This window comes from Molossus molossus, unplaced genomic scaffold (assembly GCF_014108415.1).
Source record: "Molossus molossus isolate mMolMol1 unplaced genomic scaffold, mMolMol1.p scaffold_m16_p_6, whole genome shotgun sequence".
NCBI classification, from domain to species: domain Eukaryota; kingdom Metazoa; phylum Chordata; class Mammalia; order Chiroptera; family Molossidae; genus Molossus; species Molossus molossus.
The window spans coordinates 116,868,657-116,876,123 of record NW_023425399.1 but is presented as its reverse complement, the minus strand read 5'-3'; positions in this window follow the sequence as shown (position 1 = coordinate 116,876,123).

Genomic DNA, 7,467 nt, shown 5'->3' with positions numbered 1-7,467 from the left:
TGGTCGCTTCTGAATCCGCGGGGTCCAGCCGGACATCAGGGTTTTAGAGGGAAGTGCGTTGAGGGTTCTGGGTCGGTGACAGTGACACCCTCCAGGCCTCACCCCTTTCCAGGCCCTTCTCGGGGGCTCCCCCTGTGCCCTGCAGGGGCCCCCGGCTCCCCGGCCTCCTCCCATCTCCCCAGGCGGCCACCAGCAAACTTAGCACATCACTGCCTGCTTCCAACCTTTCGGTGACCCGTGACGCAGAATGAATTTCAAACTCTTCGTGGTGACCCACCAGGCCAGGCTTCTGACACGGGTCCTGCTCTGGGGCATCCCGTGTTCCCCCCGCTTGTACAGGAGGCTGCACCCGCACTGAGTTCTCCACACATCAGGGGTGTGTCGCCCCCTTTCACACGTCTCTGGTGCTGGTGGCTCTGACAGCGACTCCGGGGTGGGGGCTCTGCTCTAGCCCGTCGGTGCACTGCGGGGCTCGCGGGTGCCCCACAGAGGCAGCGCGGGGTCAGGACGGGACCCTGAGCTCAGCGGGCCTCAGAGTCCGCAGCGTCACGGGCCTGGCGGGAATGCGGCCAGCTCCCTGCACTGGACAGGGCGTCCCCGTGGCTGAGTTCCTTAAAGAAATAATCATCAGCTTCAGACACCAGCACGATGTCCTCCCAACCCCAGGAGTGCTGTCCTGGCGGCAGGCTGGGCCGGGCCATGGTGTCTGCACCCTCGCGGGCACAGTGCACCACAGGCACACGCTTCAGCCGCTGTGCACCAAGCTCTCCTGCAAGTTCAGGCTGGAACGCAGGGCCTTGCATTTGCAGAAGTGACAGAAAATCGCAGACTGGATCTGTACCAGAATTTAGAAAAGAAAATGCAGAGTCTCACCGAAACCGTCAGTGTGGGCCCTGAACTCAGGGGGAGAGCAGCGTGGGGATCTGCTAGGTAAGGGCAGACGGGGTGAAGAGGCTGAGGGGAGGGTGTGGCTTTGTGCCCAGGTGTCTGGAGCTGCAGGGACCTGTCCACAGAATTAGCAAGACGAACGCCATCATTTTCTAGAAGAATAAGGAGCCCTGGCCGGTTTGGCTCAGCGGTTAGAGCATCGGCCTGCGGTCCAGAGAGATGTGGGTTCAGTTCCTGCAGAGGGGCACGTACCTCAGTTGCAGTTTGTCCCCGGCCCTGGTTGGTCGTGCGGGTGGCAGCCACTTGATGTGTCCCTTTCACGTCCATGTTTCTCTCTCTCTCTCTCTCTCTCTCTCTCTCCCCCTCCCACTCTAGCTGAACAGAAAAATGTCCTCTGGTGAGGATGAAAAAAGAAAAAAAAACTGGCTGTGACTTCCCGTGGCCAAATTCTGAAGGCCCAGGTCCTCGGCATATATGACTCAGCCCTCTGCCCTCTGGGCCCCAGGCCCTCTGCCCTCCACCTGCCAACCACCCTCAGGAAGACGCACAGGAAGCTCGGAGTTTGGGGGAACTGTGGGCAGTCTTGTCCTTCTGAAACGGACTAAGGCAAACATGACTGGATGTGAATACATACATCTTAGTCTCCCATTAAAACATACCTGAAAGTCTCTGAATCCTGTTCCATTGAAACTCAGCGAGATGAGGTCAGATGGAGCAGGGGCTCCACCGACCGAATAATGTACCCCCAACAAACAGGCTTCTGGTAAGAGTCGCAGGCTCTGCACCCCGCCCAGCACCGGAGAGACAGAGCAGACAGCGCCCGGACGCTGTGGGCCTGTGACAGGCCCAGGGAAAGGAAAACACATGTCTCCAAACAGGAGGCCATCGCTCCTGAAGGAATGAGTTACTTTTCTTAATGACTTTGCCATTACGTGGACCCGTGTTTGTTAGCGTGTGTCTTCCGGGCAGCCGGTCTCCTACCCTGAGCTCTCCTGCTGCCTTCATGTGTCTCACTTTGTACTGAACACTGACAGCACCTACCAGTGCGACACTGACCACCCGAAGGGCCACAGTGTTCCCGAGGCAGCATCTCGGGAGAGGAGCCGCTCCGTGCTCATCCCTTGAGCAGTCAGGACCCTGAACGGCCATGGACACACACATCGGGACCACCCTGGGGAGCCTTTGGGGGGCAGGGTCACTTGTAGCTCAACAAAGTTTGACAAAATTCAACACCCTTTCATGACAACACTCAGCTCACTAAGGCTAGAAGGAAGTGACGTAACAGTAAACGCCATGTGCTAGCCCACAGCTGACGTCACACTGCAGTGAGCACTGAGCGCCTTCCCTCCAAGACCAGGAGCCAGGTTCCCTCTCCCACCGTCTGTCCACATGGTGCTGGAGACCGGAGCCTCCGCAGCTACCAAGGAAAACAAAGAGAGGCACCAGTCAGACGGGGAGAAGGTGTGCGCCGTGACTCAGCAGCTTTGCCTTGACGTAGCCACTGGGCTCAGGACAGTCACACTGCAGACATAGCTAAAAAAAAATCAAGCCCAGCCGGTGTGGCTCAGCAGTTGCGCGTTGACCCTGCTCCAAGAGGTTGCCGGTTCGATTCCCAGTCAGGGCACATGCCCAGGTTGTGGGCCAAATCCCTAGTGGGGGGCATGCAGGAGGCGGCCAATCAATGTTCTCTCTCATGGATGTTTCTATCTCTCTCCCTCTCTCTTCCTCTCTCTCTAAAAATTAATAAAGAAAAATAATTTAAGAAAGAAAAGAAAACCTAATCTTTAAGAAAAAAAAATCAATAAAAATATATTTTAAAAAATTAAGTCTATGAAACTTTTTTAAATGTGATAATATAGAGTTAAAGAAAAGAGGAAAAGATAAAATCGGGGGGGGGGGTGCATTTCAGGTTCCAGTGTGGGAATACTGACTTGCACGTTGATGCCTCTCAGGTAAACCAAGGCACCGCGGAGACGGACTGGGATGTGAGAACGAGGGAAAACACATTTTGTTTGGGGCACGTGACGGTGAGATCAGGCAAAGCCAGCTACGATGATGGTTTAATTACCATTTGCCTTTCACCCTTCCAGGGATTTTCTCTGATCAAGGCACTGATACAATTCAACAAGCGATGTGTTATAGCAGGACCACAGGGTCACATTACAGGGAAGGAGCCAGTAAATGCTGAGTGACGTCCCTCCATTCATCACTGAATTATCAGTTACTTGGGAGCCAGCTGCCACCGCATCCTTCATAACTGAGCTGGAGAGCTCAAAAAAAGCCCCTGGGTATTTTAAAAATAAGATCTACTGGACTGGCATTTAAAATGGTCCTGGAGTCCCTCAATTATTATGCAAACATCATCTTTGCCTTGGCAATGGGGTTAGCCAGATTTATGGATTAATCTCTGCGGCGTTTTGAATTTTCACTGAATAATTGGATAAAGCTAAACCATTACCAGAATTGAATCAGCATATTTAAGGAAAATTTAAAACATAGAATGTTCGTTCAAGGAGAGAAGTGGCTCTTTAAGAGAGAGAGAGAGGGGGAGAGGGAGAGAGAGAGGGGAGGGGGAGGGAGAGAGAGAGGGAGGGAATGAGGGAGGGGAAGGGGGAGAGGGAGCGGGAGAGAGAGAGAGAGAGGGAGAGAGAGAGGGAGGATAGAGGGAGAGGGGAGGGAGAGGGAGGGGAGAGAGAGAGAGAGAGGAGGGAATGAGGGAGGGGGAGGGGGAGAGGGAGGGGGAGTGGGAGAGGGAGGGAGGGAGGGGGAAAGGGGGAGGGGAAAAGAGAGAGGGAGAGAGAGAGAGAGATGGAGGGAGGGAGAGAGGGGGAGGGGGAGAGGGAGAGGAAGAGGGAGAGGTGCTGTTTTGCACAGATGCGCGATGGACCTTGGCAAACAGAACAGCCCCATCGCTCTCGCTGTGGCTCAACAACACAGAAACGCACCGTAGAGACTAATAAAAAGACCTGGTGACTTTCCTGGTCACACATATTGTTTAACTGATTTATAATGTCTCTGGCTCATAATAACTCCACAAAGGCTCGATGTTCCCTAAATTACCTACCTATCTTTCTGCCCCTGCGAAAGCGCACTGTTCATTTTGATTCATTTTGGTTGGAGACATCCTTAGTCAATTGGGTCTGTAAAGACAATTATTACTCAGATTATGTTTTTGTTTTGTTTTTTCAGTGAAGAGCTAAATCTAATAAACTAGAACATTGTATGAAATAAGACTTTGCTTGGATATAAGTAATTAAAACCTGATTAGCGATGACTTGCAACTTTTTGTGTACTATGTCTCTTTTGCCGACTCATGGTGGCCTAACCTAGAATGTGGTGTTTTTGAAGACCGGTTGATTTGAGGAGCTGGTTATTGAAATAGTGACTACGCCACTCTCCTGGGACATGTTTCTCCCCAGGACTCTGGGTTTGGACTTGGAGGTCATGATGATGCTGGCAGAAATATGTCTTCTGCTCGGCCCACCATTCAAGGCATTGACCCGTGATGAGTGCTGCAGCGAGTTAGGAAGATATGCTCATGTCCTGACTTGCACAACCTGTGGATGTGACTTTATCTGAAAAGGGGAGGGGGCTGTTTGCTGGTAATAATTAAGGATCTTAAGGTGAGATCATCTGGGATCACCTCCGTGGATCTGAAATCCACTGACAGGTGTCCTTATAAGAGACACACATGGAGAAGGAAAGAAAACCTGTGAAGACAGAGGCAGAGGTCAGATTGAGGGCCACCTGCCAAGGAACACCTGCAGCCATTGGAAAGTGGAAGGGGCAGGACGGATGCGCCCCCAGAGCCTCTGGAGGTGTGCTCAGCCCTGCTGACCCTCTGATTTCAGACTCTTGGGCCCCAGAACCACATTTGTATTGTTTTAAGTCCCAAGTGTGTAGCATCAGCACTCACAGGAAACTAACACACTCTGACACCATCTGTTACAGTCGACCACGCCTACCTGCAGAGTCCGGGCATGACTCAGGTCTCCAGTAAACCTCCTGCCCTGGTCTTTCCGAGGTCGGTTATGTCACCAGGACTTCATGGATCACCTGCCTGGGTCTTGAGATGCAGTCCATTAAGGGATAAACATTTTTTAGCAAGAAGTTGGATAATGATAAAGGGATCAACTACCAGCAAGTCACGCGACCTGGATGGAAACACAACAGACCACAGAGCCTCAAACTACCTGAGGGATGAACCTCATAGAGCTGAAAGGAAGCGAGCAAACCCACAGGTTCCGCTGGGGACGTCAACCCCCCCTCAGCACAAGCAGACCGAAGATTCCACAATGCAATCAACCAACAGTCCCTCGCGGACCTTCATGGAACCTCCTGCCAACAGTGCCAGAGCGCACGTTTTCTTCCGAACCATATCACAGGGTGCTCGGAGGTTCTGCTCTGGCCGGTGACACCCCCACATACAGCCTTTTGGATGAACCTCACTTTTGCTGAGTTGCTCACTCTTGGTAGGTGCAAGACTCAGCCAGCTGGCTCGTGTCTGAACTTTCCTCGGGGATGCTGGGCCTCAAGCTCGTTCTGGAGAGCAGGGGGCACGAGGGTCGGCGCACGTTTTCAGGCTTTGTGAGCCCTGCCTTCTTTGTCACAGCGACCCAGCAGGGCCACGTGGCACGGAGACACCAACAGCCGCCTGCCCGTGTCTCAGGACCCTCTGCTGAGGGCACTGGGGTTTGAATGCCAAGTGACTTTCCTGTTGGAAAGGACTCGCCCGTGGAGAGCAGCAGAGAGCCCCTGTGCGAATACCCAAGGGTGTTTGAGAAGAGTCTCCACAGGCCTGGCCCCACCCTCTCCTGGGCTCTGCTTCGGGATGGGCGCCCCCCAACACCTGCTACCCTAACTCGGTGGTGACTTTCTGTTTGTTTACGGAACAGTCTGTGACGTCATCCAAGTGCCCTCCGGAACTGCTGGTTGGGCTGAAAATACACAGAAACATTGTGAAAGAGATTTTGTTGGGAAAATCTAACTTCCGGGGGCCAGGACTTTGGAGTGGACACCTCCATTTCAGTTGCAAGAGATCAAGTCAATCCAGGGAGGAGCAGTGTGTGTGTGTGTGTGTGTTCTTGTGCGTGTATTTATTTACATATATACAGTCTATGTGTGTGGAAATCTATATGCCTGTGCACATTAAATATAGTCACTAATTTATTGTGAAATATTACTAATGTATATCGATAAATATTTAATATATTGACTTATAACTAAATATAATTAATATATTTTATTCATATATAGTAACTTGACATGTTTAATAATTAATGCTTGCTATGTTTTAAATCGTGTATTAATATATATATGATGTAAAACATACTTAACATATATATTTAAACCTATATAAAGACGCACACGTTGTTAAAAGTCGGCATCAAGTTCTCGTAGGCTGTTTCGGATGGCGCCAAGGTCGCTGCAGGAGTTGGCAGCGTCCCAGCAGGGCTGTGCTGCACCTGTCCTTTTGCACTTCCTGCCGCACCATCTCGGGCTCAGGTGACAGACGCTCGGAGGACTCCCCAGAGCTGAGCTGCTGGGGCGGAAAAGGAAGCGTGTATGTTGGGGAGCTTTAGACAGCAGGCAGCCACAGATCGGGGCTCCGCTCCCTGCTTCGCAAGCAGGAGGGTCCTGGGCGGGCAAGGTGAGAGTCCACAACAGGTCCCCGCACCTGCCCGGTGCCCCTCTCCCTGCTGGGGGCTGAGTTCCACCAGCCCCAGTGCATCCCACATCCCGCATCTCTGTGGGTGGAGCCCAGCTGTGGGTGGAGCTTGACTGTGGGTGGAGCCCGGTTGTGGGTGGAGCCTGACTGTGGGTGGAGCCTGGGTGTGGGTGGAGCTCGGCTGTGGGTGGAGCCCGGATGTGGGTGGAGCTTGGCTGTGGGTGGAGCCCGGCTGTGGGTGGAGCCTGGATGTGGGTGGAGCCCAACTGTGGGTGGAACCTGGATGTGGGTGGAGCTCGGCTGTGGGTGGAGCCCGGCTGTGGGAGGAGCCTGGCTGTAGGTGGATCCCGGCTGTGGGTGGAGCTCGGCTGTGGGTGGAGCCCGGCTGTGGGAGGAGCCTGGCTGTGGGTGGAGTCCGGATGTGGGTGGAGCCTGGCTGTGGGTGGAGCCCGGCTGTGGGTGGAGTTTGGCTGTGGGTGGAGCCCGGCTGTGGGAGGAGCCTGGCTGTGGGTGGAGCCCGGATGTGGGTGGAGCCTGGCTGTGGGTGGAGCCCGGATGTGGGTGGAGCCTGGATGTGTGTGGAGCCTGGCTGTGGGTGGAGCTCGGTTGTGGGTGGAGCCCGACTGTGGGTGGAGCCTGGTTGTGGGTGGAACCCGGCTGTGGGTGGAGCCTGGCTGTGGGTGGGGCCCGACTATGGGTGGAGCTCGGCTGTGGGAGGAGCCTGGCTCTGGGGAACCAGCAGGGAAGGAGCTTCGTCCTTGAGTCCCAGAAGCCCTGTCCCCTGGCGTCCTGGGAAGAGCCTGACTGAGCTGCTAATTAAATGCTCTCTGCAGAAGCAGCTTGCGCACACTGTCTCCCACTGAGAGGGGATGGCTTAGGCGAGACCGAGAGGCACACGTCTGAAGAAACCC